This window comes from Mauremys reevesii, linkage group 22 (assembly GCF_016161935.1).
Source record: "Mauremys reevesii isolate NIE-2019 linkage group 22, ASM1616193v1, whole genome shotgun sequence".
In the NCBI taxonomy this organism is placed as follows: domain Eukaryota; kingdom Metazoa; phylum Chordata; order Testudines; family Geoemydidae; genus Mauremys; species Mauremys reevesii.
In genome coordinates this window covers 12456417-12478912 of record NC_052644.1, presented here as the reverse complement: position 1 = coordinate 12478912, position 22496 = coordinate 12456417, and positions in this window count along the sequence as shown.

The following is a 22496-nucleotide window of genomic DNA, read 5'->3' as shown; positions in this document are numbered from 1 at the left end:
TACTTATACAGCCCAAAATGCTGTTAGCCTTCTTGGCAACAAGGGCACACTTGACTCATATCCATTTTCTCATCCACTGAACCCCTTGGTCCTTTTCTGCAGAACTGCTGCCTAGCCGTTCGGTCCCTAGTCTGTAGCAGTGCATGGGATTCTTCCATCCTAAGTGCAGGAGTCTGCACTTGTCCTTGTTGAACCTTATCAGATTTCTTTTGGCCCAATCCTCTAATTTGTCTAGGTCCCTCTGTATGCTATCCCTACTCTCCAGCATATCTACCATTCCTCCCATTTGAGTGTCATCTGCAAACTTGCTGAGGGTGCAGTCCACACCATCCTCCAGATCATTAATGAAGCTATTGAACAAAATTGGCCCCAGGACCGACCCTTGGGGCACTCCGCTTGATACTGGCTGCCAACTAGACCCATTGAGCCTGGGTAGAAATGCCTCATACTGCCCAGGGATTAAATTCTTTATTATACTTTGCACTGATTTTGCATCTCCAACTTCAGAGACCTTGGGCCTGATTTTCAAAGCTGCTGAGCATCCACAATTCCAAATAAAGTCAACAGGAGACTCATGTTCTGGGGAGACAGGAGACCTTTACACAGTGACAATCAGTGGCCTCTATTGAAAATTTAAGTCCAGTTGTGCAACAGCAAAAGGGAGCTCAGCTTAAACTTTGAATAGACCTTTCCATTTTACTTAGTTTTTATAATTCCATCATTTTTCATAAACAAAACCATTTTTTCTCACATTCCAATGTTTTTGTTATCTTTCCCCTTCTATCTTTCCCCTATATGCCAAATTCTCTCTCTCCCTGTCTCTTTTTTAGTCCTTTCATTACTCATCAAATGAGATCATATAATGATGAATGCAATGCAATAGAATCAGGTTCAAGGTATTCTTTTCATTATTAAGATATTATATGTATCTATATCTCCCTGCAATCCCAGGTAGAATCCTTGATGCACTTTTTGTTTGGTGTCATGCTTCAAACACTTACCTTAGGGTATGTCTAAACTTAAAATGCTACAGTAGCACAGCTGTTCCACTGCAGAGGCCACATTGTACCTCATCAGTGTGTACACCACCTATCCCAATGGCAGGAATTCTTCCATTGGCATAGGTCATCCATCTCTCTAAGAGGCAGTAGTTGAAGGCAGCACTTAGTGAAGATTCTACTATGCCAACAGGAGAGCCTCTTCCTTCACTGTTGGTCCTCCATGCCCGCAAGAGGCAGTAGCTATGTCAATGGCAGTATCCCAACCATCGACATAAAACTGTCTACACCAGAGGTTAGGTTGGTATAATGGCTTCACTTAGGGATGTGAATTTTTCACACCTCTGAGTGAAGTAGTTATGCAGAACTAATTTTCTACTCTACACCAGGCCTTAAAGTTATATTTCACTGCTACAGAATAAGTTACACCATGATAAATTTGTGCTTTGAGCTTCTCAGATTTCATTTTTAGCTTCTAAGTAACCATATTCATGCTCCACAGAAAAGTTGTTAGTCACTTTTAGTTGAATTTTGAACAATGACTGCTTTAACTTTGACATTTTTTTTCTTGTCCGATAGGTGATCTTCAGGAGAAATTGAGTAAGTAGGACCTGCTTTGTGAAAAATTTCACTCACACAGATGCAAGTTCTGTGCTGAAACCATTGCTGTATTCATCTCACCACTCTTTAAAAAGTCGCCCTTTATCTGGATGGCTCACTCTTTCTTTGGTTGTGAGTTTTTCTTTCACAAATAATGAAGGGGATTCATGCATCTAGTTAATTTTCTGTCACAAATCAATGTGCTAAAAATAGCAGTGTGGGCAGAGTGGCAGAAGCAGCCGGTTGGGCTAGCCATCTAAGCACAATGCCACCTGACTCCCATGAACAGGTAGCTTTAAATTAGGATGCTATATTTTTATATTGCATATTGAAAGACTTTGTATTCTTTTAAATCAAATTTTATTTTTATGTTTTTAGGCAAGCTTGAAAAGCAGGACATTAGGTTTACTTTGAATTTTTAGTTTGGTTTTAACCAGATTGAGTACAAATTACCTACAGATTGTTGATGTCACAATAGTTCCTTCGACAGATTGAGGGTTCAAGCCAATGTCAGTAAGGTGCCTGTGATAATGGGTGGCTGGGTGGAGGGCATTTGTAAACAGGAATCAGTGGGGTGTCAGCGGGGTCTCCAATATTATGAGTGAACAGTGCCTTTGTTTAGTCACGGAATGCAAGATTCTGAGCTGTTACTGAGTTTGGGTGATGTGTCAGGCATGGTGTGTAAAAAGGGGGATGAATGACAAAAGTGGCATCTGATGACTGGGGAAAACAGCTCCTTCAGTGAGGTAAGGTTACTAGTTCATCCAATTTCTAATTGAAACAGCACTGTTCTTTTTCAGACCAACTCCAGAATGTAGTTGGTAAGTTCTCTTTGATTTCTAAACTTCTACTATCCTTCAGAAGAATGTTTTTAAATGAAAACAGATATTTATTCTTTTCATTGCCTTTTCTCAATCCAAGGAGAGCAAATTACTCCGCAGATTTCATTTTAACCCCTAACAGAACTGATAACTTTCTCTCCCACCAAGTTGATTCATCATCCTAGAATATTTGTATTTATTTTCTCTGTAGTCTAAAATTGAAGGAGTGATGTTCAGAATCACTCTGTATAGTATGCACATTCAATACTTCCATGCCTCCTCTTCTGTTCATTTTACCTTTGAGTGTATGTAGAAGGCTAGCATAAAATTTCTTTTGTGTTAATTTTTTCATGATATAGTATGTTAGTAACTGGAAAAATAATTTTTGAGTAGATAAAATTATACCTATTTTAAATGTGCACATCGCTGTGGAACATTAGCTCTTTGAATAAAAAAATAAATTTCTCACCACTGGGAAAGTCTCTCTACCTCTCCTCTCAATCATCTCCTGTCCATGCTGCCACTGCTCTTCCTCGTGCTTTTGCTGTTTCTCACAGTCCTCTTGTTCCTTCTCATGGTCCTCCAGCTCTTTCAGTCTCATCTCCAATTCCATCTGTCTCAGATCCACCAACGGGGAACCCCGTGAAGATCCCCTGATGGCTGGGGATGTGGGTCTTAGCAACACACAGCTGTCTCTCCAACTGGCCCAGACCCTCTTGCAGCCCCATTTGGGGTCAGGAACCTGCTCCTTGGAGTGATCATCATCCTCCAGCTGTGCAGTCAGCTGCACTTTGGTGAACTTTCCAATGCATAACCCTCTCCCTCTCCTCAAGTCTACAATGTCCTTCTAAAGGAGACAGTTATACACCATTTTCCTCTGTTCTCTCTAATTCCTCATTGCCTTACTGCTCCCTGTCACTCACTTACTGCAGGATGCTCCTGGTGCCCTCAGCAGCCAACTGTCCACTGGGTGCTCATATGAACACTGACAGCAGCTGTCAAAGTCACAATCAGTGCTATGAAACTGCCCTGAATGAAGTCAGTCAGGATTCCAGTGCACTGTCTCTCTCCTCAAGGGACACTAGATGTTACCCCCTCTAAAGCACTGATCACCATGTATTCTTTGACAGGTTTCCATGCCCCATTCAGGGTGTATGTCCCGTCCTCAGTTTCCATTTTTGGTCATGTACAGGTTTGGTGCTGTTGGCCATTTTGAAAAAAAATAATTTTTGAACAGGGGAATGTTGTGTGCTTGTGTTTTGACACGTTTGGCTGGGTTTTGTGAGAGAACTTAAAGAAAAGGGGTTTAAAAAAAGGAAAATTTTTACCTTAGGTTTAGTAAGGAGGGATGTGTGGGAATTTGGCACATGGGTATGTTTGGGTATGTTAGAGGCTAAGTGGCCTTGGGCTGGTTCTCAGCTGCCAAGTAGGCAGTAAATAGGATAATAAATCAGAAAGTTGTACAGGATGATAATTACCCTATGAAGTTACAGCTGTGCCTGTATGTATTTTATTAACCAATTAGCAACTGCTTGATTGCTTGCCATAATTGTATATAAGAGCATGCTGGAGAGAAATAAATGACTTTGCTACCAACCACATTGATTGCTGGGTTCTGTCCGTGCCCGCCTGAGAGGCACTGCGACGCAACAAATGGTGACCCCGACGTGATTCGAATCAAATGATGATAGTGTTGGTGGCCTAGTGTCGGTGGCCTGTTCCAGGCGGAGGAGCTGCGGCGGGGAGTGCTGGAGAAGCCCCCGGGCGTCCGAAAAGAGAGGCGCACCTGAGCCCTGAGGAGAGCGGCTATAAGCCGCGGCGGAGAAGGGTGGCTATAAGCCGTGGAGGAAAGCAGCGGCTATAAGTCGTGGAGGAGAAAGGCGGCTATAAGTCGCGGAGAAAAGCGGCGGCTATAAGTCGCAGAGGAGAAGGGCGGCTATAAGCCGTGGAGGAAAGGGGCGGCTATAAGCCGCGGAGGAGAAGGGCGGCTATAAGCCGCGGCGGAGAAGGGCAGAGCAGCTAACATGGGAACCGCTGTATCAGCGGAAGAAAAGATAACACAGAAGCCTTTATTGCACATTATGAAGCGGCAGGGAGAAAAGCTCCCCTCTGATACGTTATCCCACCTGCTGCGGTGGGGACAGAGAAGGGAACTTTTTGTTAAGCCGAGTACAATTTTTAATAAAACTGTGTGGGAGCGGCTAGGCTCCAAGCTTTGGAAGTCGGTGGCTCAGGGCGATGAGGAAGCCTTTTCCCTGAGTCCAGTATGGAATAAGACAAAGAAGATAGTAAAAACTCTCGCGGCCGAGGCAGTAGTGCAGGCGGCCCTTTCTAAGCTTTTCCGCCCAACGCCCGAAATGCCTTCTGTGTTGCCGGTTGGAGCCAGGGAGTTTTTCGGTGGCGAGGACACAGTGATACCTTTGGCTTCCGACCTGGGTAATGTTGCCCCTGTTATGGTTCCATTACCCTCCAATGTGGCCCTCGGCCCCAATATAACTAATCCTGCTACGGTCCCGCTACCCCCCGATACGCCCGAGCCTATGAAAACAGCTTTGCCGTATGCACCCCCTCCCAAGCCATGCCGTGTCCACGGGACCTGGGTGTGTCACGAATGCGGGGAAACAAAGGAGGCTTGGGTGAGACACGTGCCATCACAGGTCTATCCCAATTTGACTACGCCTATTCAGTTTACCCAGTTTAATGCCTTTTATAAGAAAATGGAGCGCCGGGGTCAACAGCTGCAGGCCATTTATAATAAGTTAAATCAAATGCAAGGTCTTCCAGCTGGATCATCGTGGAAAGAGGGGGAGCTGGAGAGGCTCCGGACCGCCCTTCGGGCACACGACGAGGAGGTGCTCCGCTGGAAGCGAGCCCTGGACGGGAAAACTTTGGAGTGTATGGCGCAGGCAGAGGCTCGTGAGGAGGTGCTCCGCTGGAAGCGAGCCCTAGACGGGAAGACTTTGGAGTGCACGGCACAGGCAGAGGCTCGTGCTGTGGCCCCGGAGGTCGTTCGGACCTACAAGCAAGTAAGTTGTTTTGGCAGGAGCCTGGAGAAGGCGTCCTACGCTGGCTGGTCTAAGCCTGGGACAATGCCGGGAAAACCGTTATGCTTCTCCGGTATGAGCAGCAACAGCTGGGTGTTCTGACACAGGATTCACAGATTAAAAGAAGCCAAGCAGGGAAGGAAAAAAGAACAGAATGAGTTAGCCAAAGACAGCTCATTCTTTTCTGGCCCCAGTCAAGGACACGGCACAGCTAAGACTTGGCGGACAGCCTAGACAAAGGGGCTTGACTGGGCCCAAAAAAGCTAATGAGAGCTGCAAAACCCTGCCAGGCACTAACGGAGTGTGTTAGCTGTCTCTTCTCACAGGTATGGAAGAGCTGCCCAAAGATCCTAGCAGCCCTGGAACCAGGAGTCTTGGAACCAGGAGACTGACTGCTTGGACCCATGATTCTTACTGCAAAAAGACCCCTTCACATCAGGAGGATTCTACTACTGATGATTGGCCTATTTTTTTTATTTTTATTTAGCTTCATTGTGCTTCTAAACAGCAGGAAAAAAGGACAAGGTGATGTGCTAGCTAACCTCTCCCTTGTCCGCTGCAGCCCCCATTGTGTTATTGGATTTTTTTTGAAAGAAGCAAAACCAACTCCAGGAAGCAAAACCATTATAGAATGATGTCCTGGTAATTTTCCCCGTAGAAGCTGAACCACGACGGTGGTGGAAAAGAAGAAAAAACGCTCACATTATTGACATTGCCAAAGTCCAGAAATTCCTGACTAAAAGGACATTGAGAACTGACCCTGGTGAAGAAACGAAGAATTGTACACTGGCAGGAAGAAATTTGGGACTCCTGCTGAAAAATGTGGTATTGATTGGATTTTGGGGTTTATTCTACAGACTGCGCCCTGTGTTTTGGATAAAATTTTTAGCCTGTGTTGCCCTCCCTAATTGGATTGTATATGATATTCCCCCCCCCCCCCAATACTAACCCCAATTTTCTAAAGCTTAATTGTTTTTTGTTTTCAAAGTTTAAAAAAAACTCAGCCAAAGGTTTGTTAAGTATTCTCAAAGGGGGGGAGTTTATGGTGTTATTAGGCATAAATCTAGGTAATTTAGGAGGATGGCTTTGGGGTGTTATTAGGCATAAATTTAGGTAATTTGGGAGAATGACTTTGAATTTATGTGATTCTAGTACCTTTATGTTAAGTGCTTTTGTTAGCCTTATTAGATTTTTGTAAATTTTGTGTTATGTGCTGATTATTGGTAATTGTAAGATTGTTTGATATTAGATGTAGCCAATATTAAAATAGATAGGCTGAAAGCAGATGTTGTAATTAAAGTTATATGCATGAGAATGTAGCCCCCACGGTGGGAAAGTACAGATAATTGTTCACAGAAGAGACCAGAAGGGTGGGGGCTAGTTATAAGGTACACCCTCATAGCTAAATTGATAGTGGGATAGGTTAGTGTTCATGACAGGAACGGTTTAGCAAGAGGAAAAAAGGATCGGGCCCAGGCAGGCAGGCAATAGACAGAGAACTTGGAAAGGAAAAAAGGATCGGGCCCAGACGGGCAGGCAATAAATATAAAGAGATTGGAAAGCTGGTTGGAAACTTTTAAGGGTATAGTGGATAGAAAAGGTAACTGAGCATGAACATGGGGATTTCAAATATTCAGGAGCATATTTGGAATGGTGATTTGGATTAGTAAGTGGCTGTTGGAAGACTAGCTAGTAATTTTTAAGGAGAGTAAACAGTTAATTCTGTGGTTGCTAGAGGGAACAGCAGTTGAATTTTGTAAAAATGCTAAAGAGTAAAGTTTTTGGTGTTTTTGAAATGTTTGTAAATAAATTTAGGCAAAGAGATTAGTTTGCAATTGTTTGGTTATGAATAATTTTGTTGTATTAGCTAAGAATGTATATAGTGCTATGTAATTGAAATTGTATTAGGCTTAAGGGTATATAAGTGGTGATTTTTTTTTTTTAGTGTTTAATAGTAGAATTTATAAGTAAAAAATTTTTAAGCTGTTAATAGCTTTGAATTTAGAAGTAAGCCAGGATGCAATTGTATTACTGTAAATGATTTAATTGATGAAGTAATTCCCCTGTTTTGCCTGAAATTAATAAGGGTATTTGTGTATTTTAAGTAATGATTAATTGCCCAGTAGGGGTATATTTGTTTTTGTTTTTTAGATATTTAAGAGAATTGATGTTAGCTGTATAGTATTTAATGTACCATGCAGTTATTATGGAGTTTAAATTTATGTTTTATGTTTTATGTTTGTTTGTGGTGTTTGTTTTCTGGCCAGAATTGTTGTGGTGTTGTTAAGATGTTTATGTGGTTTATGTTGTGTTTTTTTTTCTGCTGTGACCCCCCCCCTCAGTGTCAGCTTGATCACCTGACACATGAGGGATGGATTGGTAATAGAAATTTGTCACAGGTTGGTGTACAATAGAGAATGGGGGAACCCTGCAGAATTTACATTATTTATTTGTTTTATTTTTGTTAATTTATGTTTGTTGTGTTTGATGTTGTTGGTGTTGTATGTTATGAATTGCATGGTTATAGATGAGCCCTGTTATTAATTTTTTTTGCTTTGTTTTGCATGCCCTCTTTTGTGTGTTTTGGAATAGAGGGGGAGATGTGGATGTGGGGTTGCATTTTCCCTATCCTGCTTTGGTGGAAAGTTACAGTAGTGTGGTCACAAGAATAGAGGGATGCTGTGTATTTTTGCTGCTTGCCTTTTGTATTTTTGTTATTTGTGTGGCCGCCGTTGCTGTTGTGTGGCACGCACATTGGCAGAACCCTCCTGGCCCCTTGGGCCACTTGCGTTACCTGGAGGAGGGAAGTAATAGGTAAAAGTAGGGCATTGCGGAAGATATTGTTATGGTTTAGTTAGGCAGTTGGTGTTTTTATTTGCCTTTTAGCTTTGGCTTGTGTAGATTGTAGTGTTTTGATGTGTGGAGTTGGGAATGTTTTGCTAATGCTTCCTTTTTTTTTCTTTTGATTTTGAATAGAGGGAGCAGATGTGGGAATTTGGCACATGGGTATGTTTGGGTATGTTAGAGGCTAAGTGGCCTTGGGCTGGTTCTCAGCTGCCAAGTAGGCAGTAAACAGGATAATAAATCAGAAAGTTGTACAGGATGATAATTACCCTATGAAGTTACAGCTGTGCCTGTGTGTATTTTATTAACCAATTAGCAACTGCTTGATTGCTTGCCATAATTGTATATAAGAGCATGCTGGAGAGAAATAAATGACTTTCCTACCAATCACATTGATTGCTGGGTTCTGTCTGTGCCCGCCTGAGAGGCACTGCGACGCAACAGGGATGGTTTTAGAGAAAATGTTTAAAAGAGAAAAAAGGGATATTAAATAAAAGTGGAGCATTTAAAAGAGTTATTTTGAAATATTAAAAGAAAAATTCTTTTTTGTTAAAATTAAAAAGACTTTTAAGAAAAATAAGAGATTTTGCAATAAAAGAGAAAAATATAAAGGTAAAAAAAGAATGCTACGTTAAGAGAAAGCACATGGCAGAAAAAAGGGGATTTTAAGAATTAGCTAGAGAGTCTCTGTTCAGTGACACATGGCTGTGTGAAAGAGGTAAAACATAGGAAACAGCAGCAAGAGAGAGAGAGAGAGAGAGAGAGAGAGAGAGAGAGAGATATCCTTTTTTCGTTAGTGAGCAGAACACATGGCTAGTGAGAGTGGTAAAGTATAGAAAACAGAAGCAAGAGCCAAGCAGCAAGATTACCCAGTGGCTGTCATTAGGGAAATTATAACTATACTGGGGGCTGTGAGCCTTGGGAGCAAACCCTGCGGCACCAATCAGAAACTGTTCTACAGCTCACCGGCCTCCTCCCTTCACTCCCCTCCCCTCTGCTCTCCAACCCTGCATTTAACTGACACATTCTTCTCTAAAAAGCAGCCCCCAACCCCCTTTTCTGACGATTCTGTTAAAACTGACTGTGTGCCTCCCCACTGATTTTCATAGGAGCCATTTTTGCTTATATAATGGAGAGTTTAGCCCCTGTCTCTGTTTTAGTCCTCTCATCCTATGAGATAATATAATGATGAATGCACTATAACAATTTAGAAAGATAGATAGATAGATAGATAGATAGATAATATCTTCGTAATGAAAAAAAACTAACAAATGATTCTATCTATACATCTAGCTATCTCAACCTTGCATACCATGTCAGATTATTAATGCACTTTGTCCTGTCACATACCTCAAAAACTCGTCCTAATGCTGGCTTTCATAGTACTGAAAGACAAGTTACATCAAGTTACATTTGAGCTTTGATCTTCTGACACCTCACTATTAACTGCTCAGTAACTATATTTACACTCCACAGAAAAATGTCCTTAATCACTTTACGCTGCATTTTGTAACATGATTTGATTGTAATGTTTAAGATCTCCAGGAGAAAATGAGAAAGCTCAGACAGGTTTCTATGAATAGTGCCATTCACACAGAAGCAGGCTCTGTTTGAAATGAAGAGCCATCACTGTATTCATCTCACTGCCCTTCAAAAAATCTGTTTTTATTCAAATGGTCAACACACCCAGCAAGTGGATTTACATATGTAGTTATTTTTCTTGCTCTTAGTAGTGGACTAAGAATAGCAGTGTTGACACAGTGCCAGAAGCGGAGGTTCTGGCTCCCCACCCAAGTCTAACTCTACCCGAAGCCCTGGGTACTTACTTGGTCAGTTAGCTGAAGCCTTTTTCAGTGACAGCTGCCACCATACTGCAATTTTTAAGCAGAACCTTGAGCAGTGCTGTTATGTACACATACACCCAAGCTGAGAATCACATCTCCCAGCTGCTGTGTCCACATGCCCTGAATGTGACAAAGAAGGTTTAGCAGTGCAGAGTATTTGTCCATTAGAGTAAATTAGGATGCTAGAGTGCATATTACATAGTGCAAAATGTGTGTTTTGAATTTGTTTTTTTCATTTTTCGGAGAAGCTACATGACGAGAATGGTAGGTTTACTTTGATTGTTTTAGTTTAGTGTTAATCAGACAGAACGCAAGTTGCTTGTATTTTGTTTGTATCACAATAGTTCCTTCGAGAGTCTCCTTTTACAAGCAATTGTCGACAAGGTTCCTGTGGTACTTAATGGCTGGGAGATGGGCATTTATAAACGGATTGTCATAGGAGCTATTTTTGCTTATATAACAGAGAGTTTAGTCCCTGTGGTGAATGCGTAGATATTGATGTTCTTTTCAGAAAAAAATCAGGAAAAAATGGGATTACATCATGGTTTCACACAAACAAATTAAAATGAAATGAATAATGTTATATATAAATAAAATGAAAAAAAAATAGATAAAACCTCTGTAATGGAAAACATATTATTTTTGACCGTTGTGTTCTCCCTCCCTCCTCTCTCAGCCGACCAATGTCTCTTAGTCTCCGGGGACCCCATTTTGTGTTATACTCAGGGGCGGCTCTAGGCACCAGCGGGCCAAGCGCCCGCTTGGGGCGGCATCCTGGGGAGGGCAGCATTTGGCTCCGGTGGAGCTCCCGCCAGCATGCCTGCGGCAGGTCCACCGGAGCCCGGGACGAGCGGACCTGCCGCAGGCATGACTGCGGCGGGTCCCGTCTTCCTGCGGCTCCGGTTGAGCTCCCGCAGTCATGCCTGCGGCAGGTCCGCTCGTCCCGGGCTCTGGTGGACCTGCCGCAGGCATGCCGGCGGGAGCTCCACCGGAGCCAAATGCCGCCCTACCCAGGATGCCGGAGCCGCGGGAAGAGGGGACCCGCCGCGGGACTGGGGAAGGGCGGCGCAGCGCTCCGCGCTGCTTGGGGCAGCCTACTTTGTAGAGCCGCCCCTGGTTATACTTCCATTGAATTTGTACCTCCACCTTCGAAGAGTGTGGGCCTGATTTTCAGAGTTGTTGAGCGCACCCAGCTCCCTGTTACGTCACCAGGAGCCACAGCTTCTCTGCCTATGTCCCTAAGAACTGATGCAAGTGCAGGGGGAGGGGCGAAAAATGGCAACTCCCTCCCTCACCACCACAACCACTGTAAACTTCATGGTGACTGCCAAGGCAACTCTAGCAACACCCTCGTCCCCCACGTTGCCAGCCCTGCCAGGATCAGCCATAGGGAAAATGGCGTCCTGGACGAACTTGTATTTTGGCTCTCTGGTGGGCACTGTCTGTTCTGGTAACCCGCATTGCTCCTGCCCCCCACCGCCTCCTCCAGACCCCCACCCATCACCCTGTCTCTCTCTGCTTCCCCTAGCCATCCCCTCACCTCCTCTGGAATCCACTCAATCTCACAGCCCCCACAAATCACCCCATTGGCCCCGGCCCCCAACTGCTTCCCCAGGCTCCCCACCCACTCCCTCCATCACCCCTGGCCCCCACTGCTTCCCCCAGACCCCAACTCTGCTGTCCCCCCTGAAAATCAGTCCTTGTCTACACTACCAGACTGCGAGTTCAAGTCATTGTCAATAAAGTGCCTGTGATAATGGGTGGCTGGGAGATGGGTATATATCAACAGGAGTCAGTGGGGCATGGAAGCCCAGGGCCTCTCCTTTGTTTCGTTCTGGAATATAAGATGCTGAGCTGTTACTAGATCTGGCCGATGGTGGTGTGTAGGAAAGTGAATGAATGAGAAAACTGGCAGCCGATGATTGTTCAGGTCTGCAAGGACAGCTCCTTGAGAGAGTTGATGTAATATATGTTCACCCAATTGATAACTGAAATCACAATGTTCTTTTCCAGGCCAAGTAAAGAGTGAAAAGAGTAATTTCTCTTTGATTTCACAACTGGATTTTCCATCAGAAGAATGTTCTTAAATAAAAAAAGATATTCTTCATTTCATTGTCTAGCCTGGGAGAGTTCTTTAACCATGAGGTTTTTTTAAACTCCGTAACAGAACTGTTGAGGACTCCCTTTCACAGAAGCTTACTTAATTATCCAGGAATTTTTGTACTTATTTTTTTCTCTGGTCTAAACTTGAAGGACTGATTCTGAGTGCTGTACAGCCAGTATATATGCCGACATTTCCTCCTCCTTCTGGCCCAGTGTAAGGGGTGTGGCCAAGAAAAAGGGGGCATGGCTCAATTCCTACTACCTGCCATCGGCAGTAAGCATGGGATCTGTTGGTAAGGAGAAAAGTTTAGAGCATCCTTCAAGCTGCTGTTTTCCTGCAAGTTGGAAACATCTCAATGAAGAGCCAGCTCAAAATGGGGGGGGGGGGAGGGAGATGAAAGCAGAATCTTTTCTCCCTCCTTCTTCACACCGTACCCTGAGTATCCTGGAGTGTTCCTTAGTCACAAAACATTTTAACACTTATCTCACATTGTAATATTTTCAACCTCTTTCCCCTTTAATCTTGCTTTCTCTTGCCTTGTCTCTGTTTTAGTCCTCTCATCCTATGAGATAATGTAACCATGAATGCAGTATAACAATCGAGATAGATAGATAGGTAGACAGATAGATGATAGATGATATGTTTGTAATGAAAAAAGCCTAAAAAATGATTCTATCGATCTATCAATCTATCTATCTATTTCACTCTTGCATACCATATCATACTATTAATGCACTTTGTCCTATCTCTTACCTCAGAAAAATGTCTTAATGTTGGCTTTCATAGTTCTGAAGGGCAAGTTACATCAAGTTAAATTTGAGCTTTAATCTTCTGACACCTCACATTTAACTGCTCAGTAACTATATTTACACTCCACAGAAAAGTGTCCTTAGTCACTTTCTGCTGAATTTTGTAACATGATTTGATTGTAATGTTTATGATCTCCAGGAGAAAATGAGAAAGCTAGGATAGGTTTCTATGAACAGTTCCATTCTCACGGAAGCAGACTCTCTTTGAAATAAAGAGCCATCACTGTGTTCATCTCATTGCCCTTAATAAAAATATAATATAATAATTGGAGATATACCTATCTCCTAGAACTGGAAGGTCCAGCCCTCTGCTTTCACTAGCAGGACCAAGTACTGATTTTTACCCCAGATCCTTAAGTGGTCCCCTCAACGATTAAACTCAGAAATCTGGGTTTTGCAGGCCAATGCTCAAACTACTGAGCTATCCCTCTCCCAAATATATTATTATTTTTTATAACTAAATAAAGGATGTGAGTTCTAAGGGAATGCCCTTTCAGTGGGGAAACATTGTGTGGTGTTGAGCCAGTCTCTATGTCTCCATTTCCCCCTTCTTCTTCCCCAGTGTGCGGTGTTTCGCAAGGAAAAAGGGGCATAGATCAGGATTCATATAACCTGCCTTCTGGAATACCCATGGGATCTGTTGGTATTGAGAATTGGCTTATCGTATCCTTCAAGATGTTGTATTCCAGAAGGTGGGGATATCTGTCTGAAGAGCCTGCTCAAAATTGGAGGGAAAGATGAAAGCAGACCCTTTCATTGCTCCTCCTCCCCACTCCTATCCTGAGCATCCTTGGTCTTTCTTTAGCCACTACTCTGGATGTCTCTAACAACCTTCAGGCCGGTGATTAGGGCACTCTGATGAGTGATGGGAAATCCAAGTTGAAATCCCTGATCCACCTCAGGCAGAGGGAAACTAACTCGGTCTCTGACCTCCTCAGTGAGTGGTGTAACAAGAGGCCCTGGTTGAGACGTGGCTTGTGTGTATATGCAGAGCTGAGAAGGGCAGTTGCATCCTTTGTCCATTTCTGAAGAAATGAACAACACTGTTGCAACTGAGCTTTTGCGCATTTCCTCGCATTCTCATATAAGTTTTTTTCCTGCCTCCAAGGTGGGATGGAGCCCATTTTTGAATGCTGAAATATTGATTTTCTTTTTCAGGAGAACTGCAGGAAAAGAATAGTAAGTACTGATGGGATTGTCCAGTGGCTTCACTGGCCCCCAGGAAATGAAATGAAATATGTCCATGTATGACAGGGGGAAAAAAAGAAAAAACCTCTCTAATGGAAGAAAATTATGATTTGTTTCTCAAACTTTGTCTTTTCTGAGCTCAGTAATGAACTTTACTGCTTAGGGATCACATCTTTTGTTATACTTTCCGTTGATTTTGCAGAGAGTGTGGGTCTGATTTTCAGAGTTGTTGAGCACTCCTAACACCCAATTAACTCAAGAGGAGAGACCGGATGTCTGGACATATAAGGTCACTAAAAGAGGCTCTTAAAATCAGGGGCCACTCTTGTAGGTACATCTTCACTACCCACCATATCGGCAGGTAGCAATCAATTTCTCAGAGTTCGATATATCGCGTCTCATCTAGACGCGATATATCGAACTCCGAACACACTCCCGTCGACTCCAGAACTCCACCACTGCGAACGGCGGTGGTGGAGTCGACGGGGGAGCTGTGGACTTCGATCCCGCGCTGTGAGGACGGGTAAGTACTTCGAACTAAGGTACTTCGACTTCACGTAGCTGAAGTTGCGTACCTTAGATCGAACCCCACCCCTAGTGTAGACCAGGCCTTACAAATTCAATTTCAAGATGTGCAACAGCACAAAGGAGGTCAGCTTAGACTCTCAACAGACCTTTCCCCTTTCCTTAGTTTACCCCTTTCTATTATTTATTGTGGGAGAAAAAAACATGTTTCAGTTTTCTCTCGCATTCTAATGTTTTCTGCAAACCCATGTTTTCTGCAAACCTTTGCTCTTTAATCTTCTTCCCAATGTGCCATGGTCTCATTCTTACCGTTGCTCTTTGAATCCTCCCATTTCTCATCCATTGAACCAATATAGAGATGAATAGATTGTAAACTTTGTGATATAGTCAGATTTAAGATTACCTTTTCATTAATAAAATACTGTAGATCGATTGCCTTCTCATGTCATGTCATAACATTTGTGTATTCTTTCCTGTCTCATACATCCAATACATCCCTTGATGTTGGATTTCATAGTGCTGAATCACACCTCCCAGATGCTGTGCAGATATACTGTGTGTGTCACAAAGGAAGTGAAGTAGGACAGAGAGTGTGTTCCTTACTTTTAATTTTGCTATGGGTTTGCATATTGAAAGACTTGCATTATTTTGACATAATCTTTTTCTTTTTTTTCTCTTTCAGAGGTGCTTGAGACGCAGAATGGTTGGTTTGCTTTGATTTTTGAGTGTAGTGTTAATCAGACTGATCCCAAATTATTCATTGCTTGTGGGTATAACAATCATTCCATCAACAGACTCAGGGTTCAAGCAGTGTAGATGAAGTGTCTGATGCAATGGGTGACTGGAAGATGGGCATTTGTAACCCCGAGTCAGCAGAGAGTGAGCAGGGTTTCCAGTTTTGTGCAATCCCAGAGACTTTGCTTTGGTTAATTCTGGAAAGCAAGATTCTGAGTTGTAACTAGATCTGACTGATGGGACAGGTGTGGTGTGTAGGAAAAGGGATGAATGAGAACCCTAGCATCTGTCTCTGGCGAGTTCTGCAAGGAGTGAGGGAAGGTAAGAAGTGTTCATCCAATTTCTCATTGAAATCACACTGTCCTTTTACAGGTGAACTCTATAGGTTAAATGGTAAGTTCTGTAAGATTTCTCAACTGTTTTTCCCCCCTATACAAGACTGTTCTTTAAAAAGAGCATTTATTTTTTCATTTCCTTGTTTCCTCTCAATCCATGGAGAGATCGTTACCCATGAGATTGCTTTTCACCCCATAATGGAACCACTGAGGGCTCTTGCTCACAGAAAGTTATTTAACTAGCCTAGAACATTTTCACTCTGGCCTCAAATTGAAGGACAGATTTTAAGTATCCTTTTCGGCATACACAATGATAAAGCCATGCCTCCTCTTCCATTAACTTTCACTTTCAGTGTGTTCAATAGCAGGAACCATCAAACTCATACATGAAGTGACATCAGCCAACATCCCTGATGCCTCACAATCAGGGTTCAGACCAGAGCACAGCACAGAGATGGCTCTAGTGACATTAAATGGTAACTTACTCATGCTCTTGGGCACAAGTATGATCACCATGGTCATACTGAACCTCTCTGCAGCCTTTGACACTAAGGACCACCAATCAATGTTTATAGATTTGAGCAAGTTTCTTTTCTTTTCTTTTCTTTTTGTTGAGTTCACCAAATAGTTTTGAATGAACCAAAAAAACTGAAAATTTTGAAATTGTTTCAACCCAACCCAAAATTTTTTCATTTTGATTTTGTGCACTTTGACAGAAGGACTAGATTCACAAGATGACCAAGGAGAAAAAGCTCTTGTATAACATTCATCCCAGTGGTTAGACTACACACCCAGTCTGCAGAAGACCCTTGTTCAATTTCTTCCCCCCCCCCGCCCTCCCAATTTGCCCAATGTGGTGGAAGTATTAGCACTTGTTTGTTCTATATCGGCACACAATTTGCTAGCCCCTGGACTATGAGACATTCTGTTATGGATTCCTCTCACTCTCTCCTGTTTAATTTGTTTTAATAATTGGATATATACCTATCTCCTAGAACTGGAAGGGACCTCAAAAGGTCATCACGTCCAGCCTCCTGCTTTCACTAGCAGGACCAAGTACTGGTTTTTGCCCCAGATCCCTAAGTTGCCCCCTCAAGGATCAAACTCACAACCCTGGCTTTTGCAGGCTAATGCTCAGGCCACTAAGCTATCCCTCCTTTCTGTAAAATACCTAAATAATCACTGGAGCAGAGATATTGGAACTTGGGTCTTCTTTGCCTTATGTATGTGCTGTAAGCACCAGACTCTAGAGATTCTTCTCTAGAATCATAGAATATCAGGATTGGAAGGGACCTCAGGAGGTCATCTAGTCCCAGCCCCTGCTCAAAGCAGGACCAATTCCCAACTAAATCATCCCAGCCAGGGCTTTGTCAAGCCTGACCTTAAAAATCTCTAAGGAAGGAGATTCCACCACCTCCCTAGGTAACCGATTCCAGTGCTTCACCACTCTCCAAGTGAAAAAGTTTTTCCTAATATCCAACCTAAACTTCCCCCACTGCAACTTGGGGACCATTACTCTTTGTTCTGTCATCAGGTACTACTGAGAACAGTCTAGATCCATCCTCTTTGGAACCCCCTTTCAGGTAGTTGAAAGCAGCTATCAAATCCCCCCTCATTCTTCTCTTCTGCAGACTAAACAATCCCAGTTCCTTCAGCCTCTCCTCATAAGTCATGTCCTCCAGCCCCCTAATCATTTTTGTTGCCCTCCGCTGGACTCTTTCCAATCTTTGTGAAGACAGAGGCAAAAAAATCATTGGGGTAGCCATATTAGTCTGGATCTGTAAAAGCAGCAAAGAATCCTGTGGCACCTTATAGACTAACAGACGTTTTGAAGCGTGAGCTTTCGTGGGTGAATACCCACTTCGTTGGATGCAAGACTCTTGCATCCAACGAAGTGGGTATTCACCCATGATAGCTCATGCTGCAAAACGTCTGTTAGTCTATAAGGTGCCACAGGATTCTTTGCTGCTTTTAAAAAAATCATTGAGTATGTCGGAGAAAAACTCAGTTCTCGCTTTTTCGTTTGTGTGCAGCAAAATCAAATACTTTATTATTTCTCTAGTAATTACAATAGAGGGAGGGAGTGCCCTAGGACACAGGGTCGCCCCAGTCCCGGCCAGGTCTCTCAACTGGTAAACAATTACAGCAAGCCTTTATACTTTTGTTACAGACAATAACTAGCAATAATACAGACAATAAAGAGCAACAACTGCATTTTGTTTATACATAAGCCTTTCTGCTGTCTTATTTGTCTCACTCCTAGAAGACGCCAGCCTGCATATTTGGTTATCAATACAAGGTCGTAATAACTTTTTACACAGTTCTTTTCCTCTCGCCTCACACTATCCTTGCTTCTACAAGTCTCACGTCATTAGGGTCACAGTTGGCCTAACTCTTGCTAACTGACTGACATGCATTAAAATCCCCTTTGAATCCTTGTTAATTCTTTCCCTGCTTCCACAAGTACATTAGCTTTTTCCACATCCTCTGTCACTAGGTTGCCTCCCTCATTCAGTAAGGGGCCCACACTTTCCTTGACTTTCTTCTTGTTGCTAACATATCTGAAGAAACCCTTCTTGTTACTCTTAACATCTCTTGTTAGCTGCAACTCCAAGTGTGATTTGGCCTTTCTGATCTCACTCCTGCATGCCTGAGCAATATTTTTATACTACTCCCTGGTCATTTGTCCAATCTTCCACTTCTTGTACGCTTCTTTTTTGCGTTTAAGATCAGAAAGGATTTCACTGTTAAGCCAAGCTGGTCGCCTGCCATATTTACTATTCTTCCTACACATTGGGATGTTTTTTTCCTGCAACCTCAATAAAGATTCTTTAAAATACAGCTCTCCTGGACTCCTTTCCCCCTCATGTTATTTTCCCAGGGGATCCTGCCCATCAGCTCCCTGAGGGAGTCAAAGTCTGCTTTTCTGAAGTCCAAGGTCTGTATTCTGCTGCTCTTCTTTCTTCCTTGTGTGAGGATTCTGAACTCGACCATCTCATGGACACTACCTCCCAGGTTCCCATCCACTTTTGCTTCCCCTACTAACTCTTCTCTGTTTGTGATCAGCAGGTCAAGAAGAGCTCTGCCCCTAGTTGGTTCCTCCAGCACTTGCACCAGGAAATTGCCCCCTACACTTTCCAAAAACTTCCTGGATTGTCTGTGCAATGGGGCATTACTGTCTGAACGATGTGCTCCTCTGTGCCTGTAGGCAACTCCTTAGCATTTAATTTAAAAATGCACCTACTACCTTTTTAATTTTATGTGACAGCAGTCTGGTTCCATTTTGATTTAGGTGGAGCCTGTTCTGCCTGTGTAGGCTCCTTCTTTCCCAAAAGGTTTCTCAGTTCCTAATAAACCTAAATCCTTCCTCCCAACACCATAAATGCTTTGACACTCTGCAGTTCTGCCTGTTTAACTGATCTTGAATTTGGAATTGCAAGCATTTCCAATATTAATTTGATCTTCTCAGCAAAGTAAGCTGACAGCTTTGCATGAGTGGTTGATGTTTGGGACTGATGTCTGATGTATTCATTCTGGGTTGACTGAGCAAGTCACTAGGCAGAATAGATCTGCCCACCGTACCACTCCTGACTTCACTGCAGGGGAACAGAGGGGTTATTTCACCTCCTTTGTTGCAGAAGCCTAGTTTGGCATGTTTTATTTGTGCTGCTGGCAGAGGGATTCAGAATGTTTTTTGTACAAGTAGTTTTCTAACTTTCTGCCTGTGCACTTTTCATCTGCTCCTGTTTGTGAACCATGGTGGTCTTCCCACTTTGTATTTGGGTAATGGGCAGTTTGTGACCAAGGCATCTGATAGCGATAATTGGGTGATTGTACTAAGTCATCAGCATCTTGGCCTTGCAATTGTGGGGCTTGTTCTCTTTGGGTCAGTTGAAAACCTAGAAAGTTCAGGAGTCTTAAGGGGTGACCCACTATGATTATTTACTAGCCAGATGTGGGAGGGATGGTTATGACCTGTGTCTGGATGAGGAAATGATCAGATCGAGAGTTTGGTACCCTGGGGATAACTCAAATGTCTAGTTTTTGGCTGCAGATAGGCTCCAATGTCCATCTGAGGGCATGTGTAGGTCCAGAGACTGTCTGAAAGAGTCCCATGTGGACCATGAGATCAACTTCTATGGTATCATTTGCATTGTGCATTTGAAGATAGCTGTCCCTGAGGAGTAATATTATGGGGCATGCAAGTGCCATGCTGGGCAGCAGCTCCATGAGTTCCTTCTGGCGTGACAGTGTTTCCATTTGGAGGGCTGAGTCTCTCGACTATCGCCTGCATATTATATGGATTCATTCACATGTGTGTTTCTTAGGCTACATTACACTACACTCCGCTGGCAGCAGCCTATAGTGTATGTTTACTACACACCACAGGGTGTAGTTAAACATACACTATAGGCTCACATATAGTATAGGCTCACCATGCCCACACTGCAGTAGCTACATGTGTCACTGAAAGGCTCTGGCATGACTTGGGTAAGTAGAGAACTTTACAGAGTATGTACTCAGGGATATACTGGCACCCTTCAGGTATGACTTTACTCCATGTACCTAAGCTGAGGAACAGGCATCTGGGGCATTCCAGTGCTGTGTTGAGCAGAAGCTCTGAGAGTTCCTCCTTGGTTGACAATGTGTCCATTTGGAGGGCTATACACGACTGCGAGTCTCACAGCCTTTGCTTTGCAGATCATATTGCTGCAGTCACATGTCTGTTTTTAGCTTACATTGTTTTTAGGCAGCCATGTGTAGTGTACGTGTAGCTACACGCTGCAGTGAAATGCACACCAGGTTCCTACTGCAGTATGTTGATGGAAGCATCAGTGAAAGACTCAGGAAGCAGGAAACAGCTTCAGCTGCACTTCCACTGCCAAGAGAAAAGGTTCTGATGAGGAAATGGGGGAGCTGCCTTCTCCTTGCCAGAGCTGTTCCCCACTACCAAAGTAGTAGTCTTTCTCTGTGGTGGAGAAGTGCTCCAGCAACAGGTAGCTGGCAGAGCCTTTCCCTGCTAAAAACAGCAGTGTAGCGTGGCTTGGCTTGGGTAAGTAGAGAGCTGTGTAGGGTATGTACTTGGGGCTATAACTGCACTCCTCAGCTGTGTCTTTATTCTACATGCCTAAGACATGCCTTACTATCTACATTGCTATTTATAGCGGTCCTAGGAGGACTATGTGTGTGTGTGTGTGCTACATGCTGCAAAAACAATGGCGTGGTTAGACACATCTGTGCTGTTGTATAAAAAGGCAGATAACTAGCTACACTAATATAGCCACCACTGTTACAAAATTGCAATAAATCCTGTATAAAGTATGCCATGTATGTTATCAATGGAAAAGTTATTGACTGCTAAGTATTACTATCCTGGTCAAATCCATTTGTCATCTTTTTCTATGAAGTTATGAATATATATTTTTTCTTGGGTTATGCCTCGAGACAGATTTGCATCAAGTCTAGCCAGCCTGTTTGATGGCCCATTAAGGAGAATCAGCTCACCTAGTGAGCCCCTCCTTGAGACTTTCAGAGAGCACTGAGGCAATGGCTGCCCCATGATTCAGCAAGTCATGTAATGGCATGTGATAAGAACACCTGGTCTAAGACTTCATATTTTTTCTATGCACTTGGGCTGACAGTATAAAAGCAGATTGTGACATCACTTCTTTGTTTTCATTCCTGCTCCACATCTCTGGACATGATTTCTAACAAAGGACAGCTTTGAATAAAAGAGTGATGACCCCACCCCAATCTACTGAGTGAACCAGAGAGACTTATTACAAACTAGCAGACATACCACCACTGTTATGAACCTAATCTACAGACTCTGAAATCACTTGTAATGTGTATGATTCCTTTAACCATTTAACAATTTTTCTTCTTTTCTTTTCTTTTCTTTTCTTTTCTTTTCTTTTCTTTTCTTTTCTTTTCTTTTCTTTAGTTATTGTTTTACCACAGGAATGGGCTACAGAATTGTATTTGTTAAGATCTAAAGCATATATAGTGACCTAGAGGAGTGGCTGATCCTTAGGGATTGGAAGAACATTATGTATGATGAATCTGGTGTTCGGTAACCTCTCATCATAAAGACCAGCTGTCTGGGTGGTGTTAGAGGGTGGATTGTCTAAAGGGACTGTGTTTTGGCTTCTTGTTAACCAGTGGTGATACAACAGCTCACTTGTATTACTAGATTGGTGAACTCTAACTATAGAATAATCCATCATATTTGGGGTGTGTCTGCCCTGTTTTTCAATCTGTCCTGGATTTGGCATTCTCAACTGTGACCCATACCAGGCATGGTCACAGGATCCATAGGTGGAACATCCTTAATATCAGAAGATAATAGGATGGCTACCCACCTCCTCTTCGCTGCATTTACCTGTGAAGGGTGAAAGTTCTTTTAAAGGTTCCTGGCTGGTGCTGACAGTAGCTGAGCTCCTGTGATCGATGTTTGGCAGGGGGAGGGGCATATGCAAAGAGCCTTATTGAGTTGAATATGGACCCAGAATATAGTTATTTGTCAAAAATCACTCTGGTCTATATATTGTATAGAAATATGCTAAAATTAAATTAGTAATAAGTTTGGTTATGGCTATTTTGTTTCCAAGGCCAATGCCAATCAATCATGGTATGAAACAGTGTTGCA